Source organism: Bombus vancouverensis, chromosome 6, assembly GCF_051014615.1.
Source record: "Bombus vancouverensis nearcticus chromosome 6, iyBomVanc1_principal, whole genome shotgun sequence".
Lineage (NCBI taxonomy): Eukaryota > Metazoa > Arthropoda > Insecta > Hymenoptera > Apidae > Bombus > Bombus vancouverensis.
The window spans coordinates 19,126,574-19,150,534 of NC_134916.1; the positions used below are offsets into that span (position 1 = coordinate 19,126,574).

At 34.0% G+C, this 23,961-nt stretch overlaps 1 protein-coding gene and 1 pseudogene across 6 annotated transcripts in view; one reads left to right on the forward strand and one right to left on the reverse strand.

The window, feature by feature from the left end:
• The window catches only part of Sytbeta (Synaptotagmin beta), a 97,415-nt gene extending 83,796 nt beyond the window's left edge, over positions 1 to 13,619 (reverse strand). For 2 of the 5 annotated variants that reach the window (XM_076619174.1, XM_076619171.1), the window contains exons 1-2: positions 12,906 to 13,619; positions 6,377 to 6,519 (exon numbers count right to left, since the gene is read on the reverse strand). The gene's annotated coding sequence lies outside the window, so the exon portion shown is untranslated. Of the gene's footprint in view, positions 1 to 6,376; positions 6,520 to 10,174; positions 11,967 to 12,905 lie in introns of those variants that run through there. The other 3 variants (XM_076619173.1, XM_076619172.1, XM_033339928.2) reach the window with 3 other exon arrangements.
• On the forward strand, positions 12,955 to 14,959 carry LOC117159781 (large ribosomal subunit protein uL5-like; annotated as a pseudogene). Its single transcript, XR_013058596.1, has 5 exons — positions 12,955 to 13,029; positions 13,618 to 13,746; positions 14,032 to 14,173; positions 14,251 to 14,398; positions 14,691 to 14,959. The product of XR_013058596.1 is annotated as a large ribosomal subunit protein uL5-like (transcript).
• Positions 14,960 to 23,961: the final 9,002 nt, after the last annotated feature.

Below are 23,961 nucleotides of genomic sequence, written 5' to 3' on the forward strand. Positions count from 1 at the left end.
TGAGAATCATAGTGATTTAAATCGTTCCATTTTTACGTTTATCTTTTATAAAATAGTATTCTGTACTTATCGTTATAAACAATTCCTTATATTTCATCACATCATGAAAAGGTACTACGGTACTACGGTACTACGTGATTAAATAAAAAAATTTTCTCAAAATTTTAATTTACGCCGCAATGATTTCCAGCTTGTCGTATATGTAGAAGAAATAAAATGAATTTTTGCTAATAAGAAAGTTTCTTTTGCCAGATATATTTTTACCGATTTGAAAGAAAGGAGTATCACAACAATAGTGGATGGATAACGTGTGGGCGACAGCTTCTACGACTGTGATCATTGAATACCAATGAGGGAGGCTGCGTAAATAGTCCTGCTCCTGTAAACAGCCTCCTCGACTCGATCGAAGTTACGAAAAATTAATGGATGGTCTAGGCAAGGACGAGGATGGAATCGACAATTTCTATTTGCATTGTTTACGACAAGCATGATAGATTAACTTCTGTAAGGAACAGCTTTTGAGCTAACACGTGGCTTAGAGTTTGCCCTGCAAATGACGTTAAAGTATAACACATAATTAGAGGTACTATAGAAGGATCAGATCTAATTATACACGAAAACCAACCGTAGGATTTGTAATAAGCTAATAAATTCGGATAGGAATCTAAGGGACACAGATTTTCGGATAATACCGAAGAATATTAAGAATAACGTTATTATGTGTGGTTTTTGCATCTTTGATTTGCATATCGATCGTAGAGAATTTGGACGCGACTGTCGCACACCGATTAACGTTCAGAGTTGCTTCGACTGCATTTGGCACTCTCAACATAAATCGAGATATCGTAAACTTATGAAAGTGCTGCACGTAATCGGTTTAGAATGTACGAACTACATATCTTCTCCTCGAATTAAAATGTTCTGCAGCGTTTTTATGAAAATATTTTCCGAGTCATGTAAAAAATCTAACAAGTGTAGAAAATCTAACAAAAAATCCATTGCTGTGCATTTACGTTTTTAACAGCTGTACTTTAATATTTGCGTTAAAAAATTGTTTGTATACTCAATTGTCTACTTCCACGAGGTGGAATCTTTTTAATATAGGTATACACGGATATGTATATGAAAAATGCGAAAAAAGTATAAAATTCTATGATTCTTTTGACATAAACGTGACGCTTGCACATATTTTTTATCAGACTTTCGATTTTATATTTTTCCGTTTTAAAATTGGAACGACAAATTTTTCCCAGATATTAATTGGACGAGACAATGGAAGATTTAGTCAGAGTATTACAAAATTATAAAAGCTTTTACAACATTCTATTTTCGGATAGTTCATCCACTCTGGCCCGGAAATAGCACAACGGTCCTTTAATCGAGTTTATCGGTTTTTCTTTTGTGTCGCTTAATCGACTTGATTGTAAAAAGAAACTGCGATAACGAGTTATTAAAATACATTTGTTTGTACAGTGAAATAAGAAAGACGTTCCTGTATGATAGTTTATGCCTTTATATCAGTCGATAAAATTCGCCAATTAAAGAAAAACGGAAACTTGCGACTTAATCATGAACGTTGATGTATGTTTAATCGCAATATTCCAACGAGTAAATAAGATCTTTGATATGAAGGGTAATTAATGAGTGGATTTATAAACTAAGATATATAACGAATCTTTGAAAATGATGAAACGACTGGATTGAATATTAAGAAAAAAATACTTTTAATCGCAAAATTTCTTAATTTTAATATTTCTTAGAATTGTTTTCATACCTTTGTTCTAATATGAAACGAAGGCTGTAATGAAACTCATAAATAGTTCTATCAATTAGCATTAAGAATATCCTATTTTAAATAAAAAGATGTTGGAAATATAATTATTTAACAAAATGTCTTCTAAATGATTAATTCATTCAAGGCGGGATTCTGAAAATGGCATTTATGGCGATTTCATCATTATAAATAACAAAAGCCACAGGGAGGTTCTTGCATAAAGTTGCAAGTTATGCGAGCAACTGCACAGTGGGATTAAGTACTATTTCAGAAGGATTACCACAAGAACTGAGAACGAATAGAATACATCGTATACTTTACCCTTGGGAAAGTTTCAAGAAATTGAAGTGCCTTCCCAACTACGTATCTCTCGCCGACAAAGAACAAGAAAGTGTGCAGAGCGGATGGAACTTCCCGAACAAGAATTATGTACTTCGGAAATGAGAGGACAGTTTCGAGCATCGTTATTCTTTTTACTTCGATTCAAAACTATTCGTTCAACGTGGTACAACAAATTTCCGTAATAGTTCTTCGGTAAGCCGTTTTATTTTGTATTATTCTAAGTATAATTATCTGTTGTATCGAAATATCAATGCAAAAAAATAACGCGCATTGTAGTTCGAAGCACGATCTTCCTTTCTCTTAATGTAATAAATATGTAATTACGTACAGACTAGATGTTAATAAAATTTATTATTTTTTTTTTTTTTTTTTAGTTTAACAGCTCGAGCTTCCGCTAAGGAGAATACGACTTATTTACATTTCATGGAAAATAAAACGACTAAAATATATTTTGCTTGTTAATTGCATTAGTCGAGCTTTCCCAATATTAAACCCCCAAAATCTACACAGATTTTAGAGAAACATTGCCTACAACTTTGTCAACAATAGTACAAATTCCATTAATAACATCATAAATTCCAATAGACATCGTAAATCGCTATACTTGATGTTGTTGACAGTAGTTACTGTCGATTTCTAGACTACAATATCTGTCGTTTGGCGAAATTTGCAAGTTTGCAACAACACGACAATCTACCAAATGTTTAGTAATAGAAGTCGAACGCACACTCGTAACACGACGTTATTAAGAAAGCTAAGAAAAATCAAACGTCCAAACTCTAAACTGTCACGTTTCAACCTCGTATCAATTACGTTTTGAGTTATTGTCGTTGTATATTTAATAATAAATTAGAATAAAGAAGAATAAAATGACTCCACTTCCACAAGGTGCTCACGCACTTATGCGGTTTATAGCGTTAATATTTAAACTATGGTTAAGCTGAATACATGTTCTGACGAACGAAGTATCTAAAGAAAAATGTGCAATTTTTAATAATGTTTGTTAGCTATGATGAATACATCCAAAATTAAATAAACTTCCGGACAACTTGTTCGAAAAGCAAGTAATATTAAAATCAAAATAACTAAATTAAAATAAAATAAAATAAAAAATGACTATATTAATTTCGCGATTTTTTCAGTGTACAAAGTAAAATAGATAAGACAAAACCAAATGAAAAATAAAATTTCATTTCCGAGTAAGAAATAATAAATAAATTATTTTTGGCATAGTTTAAATGATTTTTATTTAAACAAGAAATTAAATTCTTATTCGCAGCTGAAATATTATTTTAATTTGTTATTTATTATTTAATACGTAAATAAAATTTTGCCCAACACTCATCGCTGATACCCGCAAGATCGGTGACTGAAAAAGTAAGAAGAATGAAAGGGAAAGAGGCAGGAAACTGTCAGACATTTAAGCCTTATCGATCCTCGACGTTAATAATGCCGGTGATAATATCTTAATTCCCATAAAGATGATACTGAACATCTACTTGTTGGTTAAACATATTAATCTAGCTATTCCACTAGCTTTTAATTTTCTCGACAGTTACATGTATCATATTGTGTATCACATTGTGTATGTATCATATCATGTATCAATTTTAGACGACGTTGACAACATATTGTCTCCGAAGAACAACCGTATCGTTTGCCAAAGTGCCGTGGTTCGTAAGATTGACCGATGTTCTCGAGCTTGACAACGGTTACGACGAAATTCAATCCCACACTAAAATACGTCTACGTGTAAGTACGTATCTATCGCAACGATTGACTTCCAATATATGTATCAATTGTTGTAAAAGTATTCGAGTTATTAATGTTTCCACCTCTGCACTTGATCCCGTGATCGTCCCAATTATTCTTTCTACTGATAATTCCGAAAAAAGCTAAACTGCCGAATTTCTCTTATAAACGAACTTCTTTAACCTCTTTTTGTTTCAATTGTATCACAAACAGGTTCGCAGAAGACGTTCAGATTCGTCCGTTTTCAATTTAAATCGAATCGTATTTTACTTAATTGAATTTGACAATATGTAGATTCGTTTTCTCTCGCGAAAAAATCATATTTTACATAACCTTTGTTCTGTTTTACAGTATTACTGCGTTCAAATGGAACAAACGAATCGTTAAACGCTGAACCTGAACGTATTCGATGAAACTTTCATTCAACACGACTTGCCTCGTAAGAACTCCCTTTTGCAGCTTGCAAATGCCATGAAACGTTGTTTTAGAATTTGCCTTATCCGTGCATGTCTTTAATATTTTACTTTGCATCACATAATCTCACATAATCTCTAGGCGATACCTACCAGCTAATTCGAGTCACGACTAGATGCCACCCAAGTGAAATAAAACGTTCTCTTAAATTTTAATTATTCGTAACGTGCGCTTCAAACTACTTTTACATGAACGTTGATTTCTTCTCGCATTTTGCATTTATACGGTATTATACACGTAACAATTTTTAAGGAAATAATTAAATGTTACTGCAATTTCAAAATTAATTTGCCACAGCGTATAATAGCAATAGAAAGAGAGGCGAAATTGTGCTTTTTATGCAAAATTGATACGATCGAGACCATGCAATTCTGGATAACGACAACGAATTTTTACCAACGCCGTGCCATTAACGCGAACTCCGTGTACCAGGAATGGAAGCCCATTAAATTCACCGCCAATTGTTCATTTCACTTAGCTTTTTCGATAATTCTCTCATTTTCATAATATTCGATGCAAAGCCTAATTCATGTATGAGCAACGATGAATTTCGAATTGTATGAAAAATGGAGCGAACTATTATACAATGTGTCTCGCAAGTACTTCGATTTTTCAAGAAACAAAAAATTCTATAAGAAACTGATTATTTTTCAACTTAAATAAAAAAAAACTGTTAATTTAAAGCTTTAAAAATGATCTTTTTTTTGAGTTGGCATAGTTAATGTCAAATAACTCGATTCTCGTATTTATAATCTGTAAATGTAAACAGGACAAACCTTACTCTTGTCATATGCATACGTAGAAAATGTAAATACGGCAGTCGAATCCAGAATTACAGGAAAATTCACACACTCCTTCATATTTATTATAGGTTACGTTAGTTTCATGTAACGATGCTAAATGACAAATATGGATGCTTAGCGACGATTATAAACTACTCGAGATGGCTAGAGGGCAACCTGCTCCCAAAGGAGGTCTTGGCTAAATAAAACGTAATATGTTTAGGAACACTTCGGGATGCTGCCTAAGCGTTCTAAAATTATCGGTTGAAGTTAAAGTTTTATCGGTTAAAATCAACGTAGGAATATAAACTGCGTCCTTTGCTCATCTTTTAGAATAAACATGACATTTTTATAATCAGACAAAGGTTAAAATATCACACGTGTAAGAATGCAATTGAAATTCAAAAGGAGAGTAATCTTTAAGAAAAAAAAAAACAATCCCTAAAAGTATCTATCTTATAAAGAAAGCTGATGCCGTGAAATAATCTTTTCTTCGACAAAATTTGTCTAATATTTAAAATATAACTTCGCCGGACTTAAGGAATAAATCAATAGTAAGGAATTTGATTAATTTTTTTTAACTAATTCTGCTCATTTTTCTACCCTTCGATATTTCCTATCAAGTCGAACCTATTCCGATTTTTTCGATGTCGAAAATTCTCAAGCGACTCTTATTGAATTCAAGCAAAACCGTTCTATTCTCTGATAAAATATCGGAACTTTGCCAAAAATGAAAAGAAATAAAAGTAACTCCGGCAATACTTCTGCTCGTTGCTTTCCAAGTGATTGATAAAAATAGGCGATTTTCTTTGATGGAGTTGGACCTAGTATAAGTTCATTTTATGCTTGAACATCCAATATTTTATGGTTAAAGGGTCGACATAGCCAGTAATTATGAGGGTTAAATTACAGAGAAAAAGTCCTTTGCCCAGAAGAGAAATACTTAAGTGAGAAGAATTGAACATAACAACTAAGCCATTATTACAGTCAATTTGATCGTCACTGCTTCTTTCATACTTCACTCTCTGACATCTAAATAATAAAGTTAAGAAGTAAAATTAATTAAATAATTAATTAATTTCATAAAATTGATATCGACTTCAAAAGACAAATTTTATTGTTATTAATTCGCAGTAATAATGCTCTTGTTGCAAATAATCACTGATGTAACAAATAACCGCAATCAGTTATGAAACAGTTCGAAACAGGCGGGCTATAAAATCTGAATGACACGAAATTATCTGACATTTACCCGTCAATCGTTCGGGTTTAATTAAATCATTTCACGCAATCGTATTAACAAATCGAGCAAATCAATTTGTAGGTATCGTTTCTTCTCGATAGTCCGTCGTTCCATGTGGTAATTATGCGTTTGATCTTTCCACGAAAATTCACCTGAAAATGGAAACAAGATTTGATTCATAGACATGAAAAAGAAGAGAAATAAAATGTATTTTTTTTTCATTTTCTCTTTTATACGACCAATACCGCTCGTTTTTTTCCGGTGTCAACTGCAACTCACGCTGTACATGACGTACATCAATTACACAGATCATTGCTCATCCATGGATGGTGAAAAAAATGTGAAAACGTTGCTAGAGTTGGCGTAAAAGATAATTACGTAATAATTTTAAACTTGAACGCTTTTATACGAAACATTTCTATAATCTTTTGATTTAACAACTGTTGTTAAAGTGATTTTATAGTGAAATTACATTGGCATTTAACTTTTGTAAATTAAAAGCATAAAAAAGGAGCAATAAAATAGAAGAGACCGGCCCTTGTTGCGGCATTAACAGAAATGGCAATAACTGTTGAAGCAACTTATAACGAGACTGTTATTCGATAATGTTTTTTAACGAGGATTATTGGAATTTCTAATTGCGAATTCTGTGAACGACGAGATAAAAGTGAGTGCAAATTTAATTTTGCTGAATTTATCGATAATTTGATTGATTAATCACAGAGATCAATACTTATTAGCGCCCTATTTTTATTCCTCGTAAAGAGATTTCATAAAATTGGCGGAATTTTGTTAATTCACGAAATTCCTTATTCCCGAATTTATTTTCAAATAAATAGCACGGAAATATTCATAAATTTGTTGATGTAAAACCTGTATAATATTTATGCGAATATTATACCTATTCTTTATCTAAACATGTATGTCCACGAATCACTTAATTAATCATCTTAATTAATCATTAATTACAACGTAATAAAAAGTCAGATACATTCTACGTTGCAAATAAAGGAATTTATCGTATGAACAGTCGAATGCTCCATAAAGCCATCTTTCATTTTATGCAATAAAAAGACACAATGTTGAAGAATTTTCTTTGTTTTTCACTCAACGTACATGTTATTGCCACAATAAAGAAAAAGCTATTAGACCTATCTATATTTAATATAGAAGTAAAATTAGAAATACGAAATGTGATAAAGGTGTCCAAAATATTTGAGAAATTTAACACCGGTACGATACAATTTGAGATATTTTGTGTTTAACATTATACAGCTTTACATATCGTGAGATAACAAATACAATCTGATTTTCCTTCCGTCGCTTGAAACGTTAAACCGGCGTACCTTCGAATCATTTACGTCCTTATATTTTGTCGTTATATCAGAATGACTAGACTGTGACAAATGATTAGAGTCGGTGACAAATCACTGTTGAGAGAAGAATATTGTATATGTGCCAGAAGGGACACTGATTTTATGATTTCATCTTCACAAGAAATATTTCCCGCGAGAAATTTCTAATTCTGAGATACGTAATTTCAAATTTCATCTAACGTGATTGGAAAATCGAACTTCAGTTTATAAGGAAAGGAAAGAAAGGAGAAAAATCAGAGTTGTTGCAATAAGATCAAACTAAATTTCCTGATTAATAACTTTGTCGGTGAAAATAATGATTTATGAAACGATGTCGTGTTTCAAAGTAATGCGTATTAAATATTATATTAAACAGAGAGGAAGCAAAACAGAAAGAAAGAAATAACGTCAAACTAGATTTTTATATACCCATATTCAAAAACTTATAATTGCGTTGGAAACTCGCAACGTAAACTAATTTATCATAGCTTCTTCAAATTTTATTTCCTCTCTGTACATGCCGTTTCTCCACAAAATGCGTATCGAGATTTGTCTTTGTCATAGTATTTTCACTTTATAACAATATTTCGCTTTAAAACAATTCTATATTAATAACACAGTGCACAATGAAGTAACGAGTATCTTGACTTTAATAGATTCATGAAATAACTTCAGAATCGTATTAAATTTCCCGTGGAATGGCAATGGTTTACTTAATATTTCGTTGAAAATCTGTCCAATATCTGTAGGGCCTGAACTAGGAAAAGAAAAAGGGGAAAAGGTTTCGCAGCGGCGAACAAATCTAAAATAATGTTAATATGGCTGTTGTGAAAAAATTCAATTTGCATGGACGTTAGTTACTTTTTTATGGAATTTCACGATGATAAATTCCAGAATCTTTAGGCTTCGCGAAGTTTACATTTGCTCCAGAAACATCAGAAATTAAAATCCGCGGAAATACAATATGCAAATTATCTGTTATGCAACTTCGTTGACATTTCGACATATTCTACATATTGCCGTTCTATCTTCCACGATAGTGAAAGCTTTTGCTGAGCATTCAAGATAAAATAATATAAACTACTGGCAATCTTTATTATTTGAATTTTATATTATTTTGCTTTCGAATGTAATATATTTATTTTGCATAGTAAAAGTATTAAATTTCGATAAGGAAATTAGTAATACTGTCATCGCGATCAACATGTTTCATGAATTATCTCATTTTATGACGCAATATTTTTCCTTTGCGGTGATGCCTACGTTTGTTTTCTAAACAAATGAAATAATAAAAAAGATAAAAATTTACAAACAATTAAAATATTAAAATTCTAATCTGCCCAAATTATTTCAATAAAATAATTTAAATTGTATCATCATAAATAAATATTTCACCATTCGCAGAAGTTATTTACCCAAAATTCAATATTAATTCTCAAAATCTAATAATGACTTTAGAAAGCATTTTATTGATCTCATTACATAGCAATGGCACGCCGAAAACCTCGAAGAATTTCATAAAACTGTGCGATATCTGAATCGTATCCTGTTATCTCGCCAATATTAAAATTTCCAAATATTCACCCCCGTTTTATATAGGTACTGTGTGCTACGAAATTACAAATAGAGCGAGACAAATTGGAATGTTGTTATAAACTGTCTGCATGCATGACAAAAAGAGAAATTTTACGTGATAGGTGAAAACAATTTAAAAAAACATGAACGCCTCAATGGGACAATAACACTTTTTTTCGCGTATACTAGAATTTACCCTTCGGAAAGCTGTGACTTGCGATTAGAACCGTTTACACAGCGAGCTCGATAAGCAGTATTGATTCGCGTGAAAATTTTCCTCAAACCACGGTTTGTTATCGGAATATCGCCCAGTTCAACTTGGTAAGCTTTTGTGCCATCGGTATCGGCTATCTTCACAACGCATTGCTATTTCCTATAACGATCGGATGATTGAGAGAGGTAACCAACTAGTGCTCGTATTTCAAAACACAGCTGCCACTCTCGAGCGCAATTACTTGCGTAGTTCATACGATCGCGCGAGAATTGCCTCAGGATATAACAACAACAACAACAACAACGACATACTTGGATGTTTATGCTTGAAGAACTATAGAAGAGATACGTTCTTGAAAAACAGACAAATTTTATTTATGAAACGAAATTATAGGAATTATAAGAAACAAAGTCCACTTCGTGTATGTTTAATAATTACAACTTCTATTTAATGTAATGCCAGTGTTAGAGATTGTATGGTTTTTTAATTTTACGTAATAAATAGACTACAAATCGAAACAATCGAAGCTTGATCGTTATACAATGCGTTGTATTGATTATACATTGCGTGATTGAATATGATTTATAAGAATTTTAACTACTATGTCGCTAGTTTACAATTATTTCAAACGGCTTGTACGTTTTAAAAATGAATTATACCCACAGTTACAATTCGTAGAGACTCCAGGGGCAGCAAATGGTTAACGAAATCGCAGGAACGCGCCGATGTTGAATCCGTTTGTCAATGTGCACGAACGCGCATATAAATCCTTTTACGAAAATTGAGTCCTAGGCAACTCTTTCAGTAAGGAAATCCCAAACACTATTCTACGATTTCACAATTAGTTCCCAGTCGGTCGTTCAATTTCTCAGAAAAGAGGAATAAAAGAAGAAACAAATGAAAAGTAAAAAGAGAAATAATAAACACGTCTTTTAATCACGAGTAAAATTAATTAATAAAAATTCTTCCGACTTGTTTACTTTGAAACGAATTGAAATGAGAACAGTTTATAGATTGATTTTGTGAATTTGCGAAAAATTTATTAACCGTATCGATAAACGAGCTAGCGAGTTACTCGAAATGCGAAACAGCTGTTGCTCGCATCACGGCGCGCCGATAACTGAACACCTTTCGACGCTGCGGATTCGCTAGAGGTCGGTGGAAGGAAAGCGAGTGGGGTTTAGATTAATATATTAATATAAAATATAGATATAAAATATAATATAAATAAATTAATCGTTAACCGAACAAAAATGATTGTTAATTGCACGTTGTTCAATTATACACATACGAATAAGACTTATTTTATGTATTATTTTACAGAATTTTGATAAATTATTTATACTCATATAGAATACACTATCGTTTTAAAATCCTTCACAGACGTCTTGTGCTAGTTCAAACTAATTGAACATCATCGCTCACAAACAGAATCACAAACAGATTACACGTGTATATAGTATTTCGCGTAATATAGTATTTCAATATATTTAACTTGCCATCTGCATACTGGTTCGTTTTTAACTAGTAATTTTAAACAATTTTTCATTTTTCTCATATTTTCCTTTTCTTTTCAATTTAGTTAAAAAGATTAAGCTGACCTGTGGCAAATAAAAACTATCGGATCATATTTTAGAAACTGAAAAAGTATTCAAGAATTTTGAAAAATTGTTTAATACACAAAAGCCTCTAAAACACTACATGAACTTAAACGGTCTAGTATGCATGTTGTGGACGACATCAGTAAAAATAAGATTACAGCCGGAAGATTATATACTATGTTTCATTATATTTCATTTCGGACGATGCAATCGTACATTTTACTTTTATTATACTTATTCACTGAAATGTACTTTTCAAATATTTAATGGTGTAACTTCAAAATCATATACATAGCGTATTAATAAAAGTATATTATTATTACTGTTGTTATTTTCGCTCTAAAATCTAATTTAACTTGCCTAGTAAAAATCTAAGTTTTCATAAGCTCTATCTGTGTGTATACATAAATATCTGAGTGTAATAATGAGAGAGAAGAGAAAGGTATTGTATGAAACGCAATCATACAAACCGGTGTCGACACTCGCTCAAAAATTGAGTTGTCAGAAATCAACATGGATGGCAACAAAGTTCTTACAAGATAGACAGAGATAAGTGAAGTATCTCTGTTTCTGTCTGAGACATTCATATCATATCACGCATGAGCAGAACAAAAATCTTGTCTTCCATGTTGACTTTTTGGATTTGTTTGTACGACCTGTTTGTACGACATCATACCTCCAGAGTCTCGAATACTCTCCATGCATATACAGGATGATTAGAAACTGGTGGTACAAGCGGAAAGGGGGTGATTCTACGCGAAAAAAGAAGTCGAAAATATAGAATAAAAATTTTTCGTTTGAGGCTTTGTTTTCGAGAAAATCGACTTTGAATTTTCGCTCGGTACGCATGCACTTTATCGCGTCTCGTTATAACGGATCTCACTGTAGATTTAAAAAAAAAATTAAAAAAGATTAAAAAAAAAAAATTTTTTTATTCTATATTTTCGACTTCTATATCTATATCTATATCTATATATATATATCTTGTGCATCTCTTTCCACTGGTTTTGAAGAAATGGCTGAAATTAACTTAAAACTAGATTAATTTAAACGAAATTGGAAGCTCTTATATAGACCCTACCTATCAGGAACCTAATTCTATCAAAAATCTAATGATTTCCTCATAAATCTTACCTATCAGAAATCTAAAGGATTTTTTTTATAATTCCTGTATATATGTACAAAAATTTAAAGATCTATTTATGAAAATACTATCGATATGAAAGCAAGCATGATTACCAACACTAAAGTGATACTTTATCTTGCCAAATTCCCGCCTAGCTGTCTCCTGATTGGCTGGAGTGCGAAATTGTATTATCATCAAAAAAATATATTATAAAGTAAAATGTACACATATACTGTTTTTTTCTCAATATTATTTAATCAAACATTAATTGCCAAATATGTATTATTTTTAACGCAATATTATTAATATTATTAATCCTAGGAACTAATTTTCTTTTTCAAGTAACTTTTATGTTTTATTTCTTTTATATTATTAAATATTTCAACATATAATCTGGAATTATAAAACATTAAATTATTCAAATTTACTATTATTTGCAACTTTATGTAAAAAATAATAATCACATGGCACATGCACACAATTATAATTTATACATAGAAGCTATAACAGCGTTTAAATATCTTTTAATTACAAATGTTCTAAATAATTCTGTTTTTTATATTATCGGATTGTATGTGGATAAACAACATGTTTTAATTTTACTTTAAATTTACTTTTATTATTTTGGCAATTTTTTACTTTAGAATCACATTCTTCTAGTACTCACCAGAATGCATCGTGATTTGTGCGCGTAGTTCCGTTCTTTTCTCTTCATCATGGCGGTGAATGTGGAGCTTTTTGGTTTGGTTCGGGGCGAGGGTAACACGCGGACGGAGAGCACTGCGGGAAAAGTAAAGTGTGAAGGGAAAAGGAGAAGGAAACACAAAGTGACACGAAGAAGGGAAAATAAAGGGTGAGCATACGAGGAGAAAGTGAAAGAAAAGCGAAAAGAAGACAGGAACGAGAGAGAGATACAAATAAGAAGAACTAGAAGAGAAGAGGTTAGGAAGTCCGAAGCGCGGCAAACAAAGTAAGGTAGGGAAACGACAGATGGCGACAAACAGAGGAAGACCAAGGGTAAAGCGGGAGATAAGGCAGATTTTAAAAATACACTGGATAAATACAGCTTGTCAGAAAAAGAAACAACAAACAGGGAGAGAGGAATGGAGGTAATGATGGAACAAATGGAGAAAATGGAAAGAGGATTCGAGGCAATGATAAAGGAAATAAAAAGTATAAGACTTATAGAATAGTTGCTTATAATACTAGTTCAAGAAATTAATATGAATAACATTAAACATCTTGATATCATAATTTATTGTTATAAAACAAGTCAATATTTCGAATATTTTTTATCTTTGTATACAGTATTTAAAATGAGCAGTTTTTATTAAATGAAGCGTATTGACAAACTTTTTTACAGGATGTAAAGGAAGTGACAGCAAAAAAAAGTGCAGAAAGAGCAAAAGGATTCATCCAAGAATGTGATGCGTGAAGTACGCATTCGTAAACTTTGTTTAAACATCTGTGTCGGTGAATCTGGTGATAGAATCATTCGTGCTGCAAAGGTACCAATTATAGATGTTTTCTGTATTTTGTTCATTTCAAATTGTTTTAACTTCTTCGTGTTCTTTTATTACATCATAATTATTGACATATAAATATATATGTACTATATACATATTAGAGATGTAGAAACACACATATATATATGTTTCTATATCTCTAATAATAAAAGTTGGTTTCTTAAAAATTAATCTTTTTCGTAATTAAATATAGATTAATATAAATAACGATTTTCAAATTATGGAACAAATTTTTCATTTCTATTAAGATTTTTCAAATTTTTGTAGGTGTTGGAACAATTAACTGGACAACAACCTGTTTTTTCTAAAGCAAGATACACTGTGCGTTTGTCGCCGTAATGAAAAAATTGCAGTATATTGTACGGTAGGAGGTGCTAAAGCAGAGGAAATTCTTGAACATGGATTAAAGGTAATTCTATCACTGATAAGAATATTTTACACTCAATTTCTTTTTAAGTGTTCAATTTTGCTTTTCCTTTTATAAAGGTACGGGAATATGAATTGAAAAAAGAACATTTCTCTGGCACTGGAAACTTCGGTTTTGGTATTCAAGAACACATTGACTTAGGAATTAAATATGACCCCAACATTGGTATTTATGGCTTGGATTTCTATGTCGTACTTGGACGACCAGGTTAGTTTATTACCATTTGATATTCTATAATAAATCAATATATTAAATATATGCACATCTGGCATAATAGTTACTACTATATTCAAGTTGTATCTATATTTATACAATATGTGCTAGAATATAGGTTTCATATTTGCAACTCATGCCCACTTATAATACTGGGTGTGTTACTTAAATGAAGCTACAGTTTATATTCATATTTATTTGAATATTAACATTGTTGTTATAATTCTATTTTGATAAATTAAGAGTTTAAACTGCAGAATATTTATCTGTTACGTCGCATGAGAAGGTCCGTGCGACGTCCTCCATTGTCTGACCGTCAAGGCCCAAGCACCGTTATACAGACCCTCTGAACTACAGATCAGTCACTCGTGCTCAGAAGTCAAGTCAGCAGAATCGCCAAGTCGAAGACAGTCAATCGACAGAAGATACATCATTACAGTCACCAACACGAAACGAGTCTCAGGTCGTACTCGTTCGTAGTTTGTCATACCACATACGTAACATTGTATCACATTGAAGTTGTTGGATCTTTGAAAATATATATTAACCTGTTAATATCAGCGTTATATTCATTCAACCACCCTTATCATCTTAACCGAAATAAGGGATCGAACGAACGATTCGTGGCGTCGATTATTCAAATCGTAACGGGAATTTTCGACTCCCGTTGGCGCGCTTCGAGATCGCGTTTCCTCGCGAACGGTCGAAAGTTCATTATCCTTTTACTTAATTTTAGAACTAAGAGCTATTTGATGCTGTAGACACTTTATTTTATATCAATTCATCTCTCTAACAAAATGACCTTTCACTTTTTGTTCTAATCAAAAATTTAATAGAGGATATAAATCTCTGTAGATGACTTAGACATGATATGAGATATGAGAAAGGAACTTCATAGTTGTAGTTCTGCATATCTTTTAGAGCAAAGAAGCTACTTAGAGATGTGAACACATCGTTTAAAACTAATTTTGTCACACATTTCCTTTTAATTTCAAATTTTATTTTTTCTTTTTATGATACGCATGAAACATATTAGACTCTTCAACTTCAAATAATAAGGGTAACTAAAGCAAAACGTTCACACTTCTATTACAAACACATTCTAAATATATTTTCCGAAATGGAAATCAGAATTTGATATTTACCTAATCGTTATATCTTACTTTTTAACATCTACCTTCAACATATATCTATATGTCGGGTTTACATTAGAATTAGGGTTAGGGGCGTGAAACGAATCTTCGTTTGGGTTACACGTTGTCGTTATGCAATAGAGAAGACATTGACTAGTGCAAATACGATTATCATAGAACCGGACAAGTAACCGTGGTAGTTAGGTACTCGAGAAACTAATGACAATGATCCTAGGTTCAATAACGAATCCGCGGTCGACGGGATGATAGATGAACGTACTCACAAAATCTAAGTCGGACGCGTAATATTCACTGGTCGTAAAGGGTTACTCCTTTCATCAATGAGATCGCGAGCGAGAATGCCTTTCCCGTCCCGATGATGCCACAGAGGAAAACTATACTGGCGTGTGTCTAAGGATACGAGATCATCGGGTTCGTCGAGAAAAGCCTTCGTTCAGAAAGTAAGGGAAATTGGCGTTGCTGCTAATTGGTCAATCTCCATATCGGTGGTTAGAAAAAGATGCTAGCCGCCCTCGAGGGAAAGTTGCTAGTGGGAGACGCCGCTCGTTGAAAAATATGTCTCCCCTATCTTCCCGTAGTTGGGACAAAGACTGTTTGTCTGTTTGAAGGACTTTAGTTAACTAAACCTTAAGATTTATAACGGGCCCTTGAGCTAGCCGAACATGTACTGCGGATACGCATCGACATCTGGCAATCATCTTACTCGAAGAATAGGGTCTGCGTGTGGCGAGCCACGGGACAGAAACCGTTGGAATGTTTACTGTCGCGTGTCGCCACGAATATTTCTTTTAAGGAGAGCTATAGAATTACTCCATACCTTTGTTAGACAAAGCGTTCATCCCGTGACCGCGGCTACGTTCGGCGACTGACTGTCGCCTCGAGCCCAAGCTCATTATCACAACTCTCGAACAATTACAATCGGGTTGAATAACTACAATTGTTCAATTACAGCTATAGTAGACTCTAGGTTACAATGTTGCGGGATTATCCAAAATTCCAAAGGCTCCGGTGTTCTTTCATCTCCGACATATAAAATTTCTCTTATTGAGCGTGTATCATAGTTATTAATCGCGGTATGTGATTTGCCAGGAATAACATGAAATAAATTTTTAATAAAAAAAAAACCAGCTACAATGGATCGAATCATTTTATACCTTTCTGCGAAAATTCACACCCATGAAATCCCCGACAAGTTCACTCCTGTAATGATTAATTACCTAATGATTTTTAAAACAGTACGAGTTTACGGTTGTACGAACTATTTTACGAAAAAGATAGTTATCCGACGATGTTAAAAATCTGAGCATAATGGAGATGTACGTACAACAGATACTCATGGGAAAAATCAACGAGACTAATAATAAAATCAATGAATTAGAAAAATAAAAGAGCTATAGGCAAATATTTTATAATATACAGAAGCATAATCTGCAATTTATTCTAAAATAATTGATCCGAGCAAAATTTATTATGAAAGAAGGTTGCTAAATTTGATAGACATTGTCGAATACTAATCGAATAAAATCATTTAGTTAATTTTCATAGAATTTGATACTCCTTCAAGCCTAATAAATCCTTTGATAGATCTAACGAAGAATATTATTCGCTACATAATTAATATCTGTATCACATGCATCGATGCATTGAAGAAAAAAGAGCCATTTTATGTTACAACTATAACGAGAAAATTTACTCGTTTAACTTGAGAGGAATTAAAAAAGAACCTGACTTTTAAGTAAGTATTAAATAAGAATTTTAAATATCGTATACAGTGAAGTAGGTGTTATTCAAGAAAAAGGAACATTTTATTTTGTAGTTAGAACGAGTAAATGAACGAATATCGATAATATAATATAATGCTTAATATGAATTTTATCTGCCTGATTATTTAATATCTTAACTTATTTCACAGTAACGTCATCCATTGCCGTTAGGCTTTTTTCCCCTTTTTGTTCAAACTAAGTGATAGTCGAAAACTAGTATCAAGGAGGTATGAATTTAGTCTTAACTTGTAGAAACTATTAAAATGACAAAAATGGATATCGTATTAAATCGCTGAAGGCGCCAATTTACGATAAAAATTAACAAATCGTTCAATTTGATTTTGTTATAATGGAAAAACCGTCTCCTGCTATGTGAAAATATCGTTACCGTTTGATTAACAAACCGGCATCTTGTCAAGGTATATAAGGAACACGGAAGTCGCGCGCGAGCTCTTTTGTGCCTGAAATTCCGGAGAGTGAACATCGAAGAAGAATTTAAATATAAGGTAAATAAAACAAAAAATATCAAATAACAACATTGCAACTAGCAATTTATAACGTCTAAACCATTAATTTACAACACTTAAGTTATTAATTTATAACATTTAAGCCATTAATTTATAACATTTAAGGAATTAATTTATAACGCCAAAACTATTAATTTATAACATTTATGCTATTAATTTATAACATTTAAGCTATTAATCTACAACATACAAGCTACTAATTTACAATATTTAAACTATTAATTTATATCATTTAAGCTATTAATTTACAACATCTAAGCCATTAATTTACAACATTTAAACTGTTATTTTATACATTTATGCTATTAATTTATAACATTTAAGCTATTAATTTATAACATTTAAGCCATTAATTTGTAACTTTTAAACTATTAATTTATAACATTTAAGCTATTAATTTACAACATTTAAACTATTAATTTATAACATTTAAGCTATTAATTTATATCTTCTAGGCCATTAATTTACAACATTTAAGCTGTTATTGTATACATTTATGCTATTAATTTATAACATTTAAGCTATTAATTTATAACGTCTAGGCCATTAATTTACACCATTTAAACTGTTACTGTATACATTTATGCTATTAATTTATAACATTTAAGCTATTAATTTTTAACGTCTAGGCCACTAATGTGTAACTTTTAAACTGTTATTTTATACATTTAGCCATTAATTTATAGCATTTAGACCATTAATTTATATCATCTGAGCCATTAGTTTAAAACATTTGAGCCATTAATCTAAAACAATTACTCCATTAATTCTTAACAGTTATACCAATAATTTATAACCACATTCTCCCATTTATTCAAAGTAGTTATGCTCTTAATTTATAACAGTTGTACCGTTAATCGGTTGTAGCTCTACATTCATTGATTTAAATCAATACCATCAATTCGTAGTGAGTGAATTAATGATTTATTTTGTTTCATTTTATCAACGAAATCTATCAAGTTTTTGAAGTACTATTTTATTTCTATATAGCATTAATTTTTAATTTTAAATACAGTATTTAATTTCTCATTTCACTATTTCGTATAAAACCTGTCTTAACACAGAGTGTAATCTTAAGATGTAATTTTCCATGTCTGCTCGAAAGTAAGGAAGCAATACCATATCCATGGAATCAAGGAAGCGAGTGCAATTTAACCGAAGGCAACCACATCTTATCTGTAGCTGGACATAAGTCAGAGGACATTTCAAATCATGTTGTTGCTTTGCCTCGGAGTATCAAAACCGTTAGATTGCAAGTAATGTAAGAACAAATGAACTCCGGGCAAAACAATATCGCCGCTACAATGTCGCTTTATTATAAAATAATTTTACATCTCTGCTTCCAATGCTTAAAAACTGTTTATATAAATGGGACCCGAGCGTAGTTACCTCCTCGTGGTGGGTCCCGGTAATTGGTATCGTTTCCCAAATAATAATACACCAAGTACTATTTTGAATATTAGTATTATTATTTGAGAAACGATATCAATCTAAAAACTACTTGAACATAGTCTGGTCTAGATCATCCAAAATAGTTTTGGTGATCTAGACCGGACTAAGACCCCCCCGCGGGGGCGCCGTGGGACATCGTGGGACACCGTGGGATGCGTGCGTCTTAGTCTTAATTAATCGTAAGGCAGATACCTATGTTATGTGCATTGTGAGCTCATTCTGTACAAAGATACTTATCTATATTGGAACGAAAAATAAAAATCTCGTCTCTCATGATCCCCTCGCTTACCACACTGGAAAAATTGTTTCCGCGATTTATCGGTTCACGGTCGCTCAGTTCTTTCAAACCGTAGCGTGACGTACTCGCTCGTGCGTATTCCGGGTACGTGCGGGTCAACGTACACTGGACAACTCTTTGGATTCGTAAGTCGCCCCAAGGACACCTCTGTCCTGGTGACTGCTCGACGACTGCTCGACGTTCGCATCGTATCGCGGGAGTTGTCGTCGCGCCGGTGATGCTGGCGAATCTGTTGGGGATTCAGTCGTGGATCTGCAGTCCTGTCCGATTGGTACTTTGGTACTCGGTCAGGGACCTGCAATTTCACGTCCTCCGTAATTCTGTTCGGGCCCGCGGGAGTGGACCCCACTGTTCAGTTGAGGTCAATGCCTTCGTAATCCTGTTCAGCGGTCCCTCCCCGTGAGTGGACCCCACTGTTCAGTTGAGGCCTCTTGCCTTCGTAATCCTGTTCAGCGGTCCATCCCCGGGTTCCACATGTTCAGTTGGAGTGTGTTAAGTTGCTGGTCTATGTGCTGGATCCACGGCTGAATTACCCGTGGATCACTAGCATCATCGGTCGGCGCCATCGACCGCGACTCGTGTAAGTTTCGAACGGCGAAACAGGAATCGAGTTACGGTCAATTCTTGGGCTTTCCGCTGAACCTCGGGGTTATCTCGTGTACGGGGGTACGTCGCGTAGGTTTGTGAGTTCTTTCGAGAGATCGCGATCTCGTTCGTTTCGGGCGCGTCGCGATTTTTTCCTTTATCATCTGATTCATCGGGAATTTTCTTGTTTACCCATTTTTAAGGGATACTTATTGAGATCACGTGAGAGTTTATAAATTTTTAGTATCTTCAATATCTTACAGTGTCGCAAAAATAGAACGATAACTAGATTAGTAGAGCGACTCGTATGCCCCTTCTGCGAGACACGAAATGGTATAGACAGTGTCAGTAGCTACGTTTTCTTCCTTTCATTCCAAGTTAGATAAATGTGTGTTTGATACCGAATGATGCCAGTAGGGATGCGAATTATTGTACGATATTTGTACTGATTGATGTAATCGTTGTGTGGGAGATGGATGTTGCGTTACGTAGGCTTTGTTCTACGTTTGTAAAGATTCATGTAAGCGCTGCGTCGGGGATATGTGTTTCGCAGTTAGGCTACGAAACAACTATTTCCATACGCAGGCCCATGGTTAAGTAGAGTCAAAACTCGACATTCTGCCAACAGGTTGAATGTCGAGATCGATGTGTAGTGCTACATATACCCATGGGCGGGTCTCGTGCGTAGTCACCTCCTCGTGGTGAGACCTGGTAATTGGCATCCTTTTCCAAAAATTAATCAGTTGATTAATCTTTGGAAAACGATGCCAAGCTAAGAACTACGCAACAGTCCAGTTTGGATCACCAAAAGCCTCTAAGAGAATTTTGGATGATCTAGACTGGACTGCACCGTGGGACATCGTTGGACACCGTGGGACGTCGTCGGTCCAGTGTGGGTCACCAAATGCCACGAAAAGAATTTTGGATGATCTACACTGGACTGCAACGTGGGACATCGTCGGTCCAGTGTGGGTCACCAAATGCCGCGAAAAGAATTTTGGATGATCTACACTGGACTGCAACGTGGGACACCGTGGGATACCGTCGGTCCAGTTTGGGTCTCCAAAAGCCTCCAACAGAATTTTGGATGATCTAGACTGGACTGCATCGTGGGACATCGTTGGACACCGTGGGACGTCGTCGGTCCAGTGTGGGTCACCAAATGCCGCGAAAAGAATTTTGGATGATCTACACTGGACTGCAACGTGGGACATCGTCGGTCCAGTGTGGGTCACCAAATGCCGCGAAAAGAATTTTGGATGATCTACACTGGACTGCAACGTGGGACATCGTCGGTCCTGTGTGGGTCACCAAATGCCGCGAAAAGAATTTTGGATGATCTACACTGGACTGCAACGTGGGACATCGTCGGTCCAGTGTGGGTCACCAAATGCCGCGAAAAGAATTTTGGATGATCTACACTGGACTGCAACGTGGGACGCCGTGGGACAACGTTGGACACCGTGGGACACCGTTGGACACCGTTGGACACCGTTGGACACCGTTGGACACCGTGGGACACCGTGGGACACCGTGGGACACCGTGGGATATGTCTTGGCTATGTCGAATCTATTCTGAGCCCATTCTGTACAATGATACTTATCTGACTTGGAACGAGATATAAAAATCTATTCTTTTTTTCCACTGAATCTTGCGGTTATTTTGTGCACAGGAGTGCGTCGCGTGAGTCCATTGATTCTTCTGAAAGATCCCGATGTACGAAATCATTCTCTTATTTCAAACCAATTTTTAACGAATTATCTTATTGTTTCAAAGTGAGTTATAACGTCATAAACTTGCAAATTAGTAACAGGTAGATTCAAATACCTCGAAACAAGGTTTCGCGCGCGTTTGCACAGTATTCTTTAAATATATTTAGTGGCGAACTTTTGAATTCTTGCAAATATTTTCCATTATTTAAAACACGCGACTGTAGTGTATTTTTGGAATGTATATTTCGTATTCTAATAACGAAAATTCACAGTATATATTCTAATTGCGAACAATATTATTCTTGCAAACGATTGCATTGCATTCACGTTATTCATTAGCATTTGTTTGCTATCGAAAAATACTCACAATTTTCAACTAAATAATATTTTTCAAACTTGTTCCAATTTCTTAATAATAATCTTTAAGCGTAAAAAAATAGCAGTATTTTCTAAATAAACGTTCGATAGGAAAAAGAAGAAAATTGTCGAAACGACGTTTCGCTTCTTCCTCAAACACCCCCCCCCCCACCCTTAAACAACCACCATTTCCACCACTGGACTTTACACGGTTCCTGCCTGATGTTAGTCTCCCTGATGATATTCGCTGGGATACCGCAGCATCCAGGGTAACGTCCTCTGTTTCTCCGCATCGAACGGTGAGTCGCATGCATTTTTGTTCCTCCGGTCACTCAATCATGTCGTAGGATGAAAGGTCCGAATCGGCACGGGTGACTGGTTGTATTACGTAGAATTTTCTGAGCATAGTGACCGCGGGTATTTTTTTATACCCGTGAGTAGTAACGTTCTTTTTTTAAATTTATTAGTTTAGGATAGGTCTTCTTGCACAGCGCGATTATAATAATTAGTTTAAATACATACACTTGAGAATATATTCGTGTTATTTATAAGCATGCATGTTAACATTCCGTATGAATATTTGCAAATGGCAAATATATACACGAATATACTTGTTTGACATAAATATACTTGTTCTTAAGCAATGAATTAATCGTGACAATATTAAGTCACGTTCGTTTATTTCACTTTAGCTAGAATTTAAAATACGAGTTAAAATTCATTTTTTCCCGTACAAGAATATGTGAAATTTTACGTGCAAGAAGACACTTCGCGACAGGCAGATTTTTGAATCAAAGCAATAATTTTGAACACTGCTTCTGCACTTTCGAGTATATGCTTTGATAAAGAGATCGCCTGAGATTATTTCTTTCTTAGTAATATATTTGAAGTCAATTACTCCATTTGATCGAGTCACAGTCTTTTTCAATTAACGCTACCTTTATGCAATATTAAAATTTTGTTCTGATTTATTAAATTAATAAAGTAGAGTTACTTGATTACTATTAAATTAATAAAGTAAATTTAATCAGATACAAAGTAGTAAAATATAAAATCAAAGAACGTTAGTCCGTTAAATAAAAATTACACAAACTAATCATCTTTTTAGATCAGGATTTTCAGGTTTAACCCTTTCCGTGCCCATTGTCAGGATCTCATTCACGTGCCCAGGTGCTACTTGAATGGGAGAGAGACATTGGGCACGATGATCTAGAATTAAGTAATGTAATAATTTGTCAGCGACTGACGATGTGTTAGTGTATCGTGCACGACGTATTTTCCACATTATGTGTGTGTGTTGTTAGGCCGTGGAACTGCGTCGCTTTTTCTCATTCGTTAAAACTTCAAATATTAAAAATGTCGAGACATATATCGATTCAATTTACGTCTCGATAGAATCACAATTTGTGGTAATACCGTCCACCCGATTAAGTGTAACCACGCTTTTAATATTGCCGTCAATTACAATTATAATTCCAAGTTTACTTACATTTATTTTAACGATATCATTTCCTCAGACGTGTTTTATCAGGTTTTACGCAATGGTCACTAGCCTTCGTCAGTCGATTTCAGGAAAACGGTACGTACCTTAGAGTGTGCATGCTGTGTGTTAAGCTCGGGTGTCGGAGGCGTCCCGGGACGTCCTCTCTAGTGTAGGACCTTTGCGCCCGAGCGTTTGTGTGAGAACCGTGGAGCGAGTGTGTTGGTG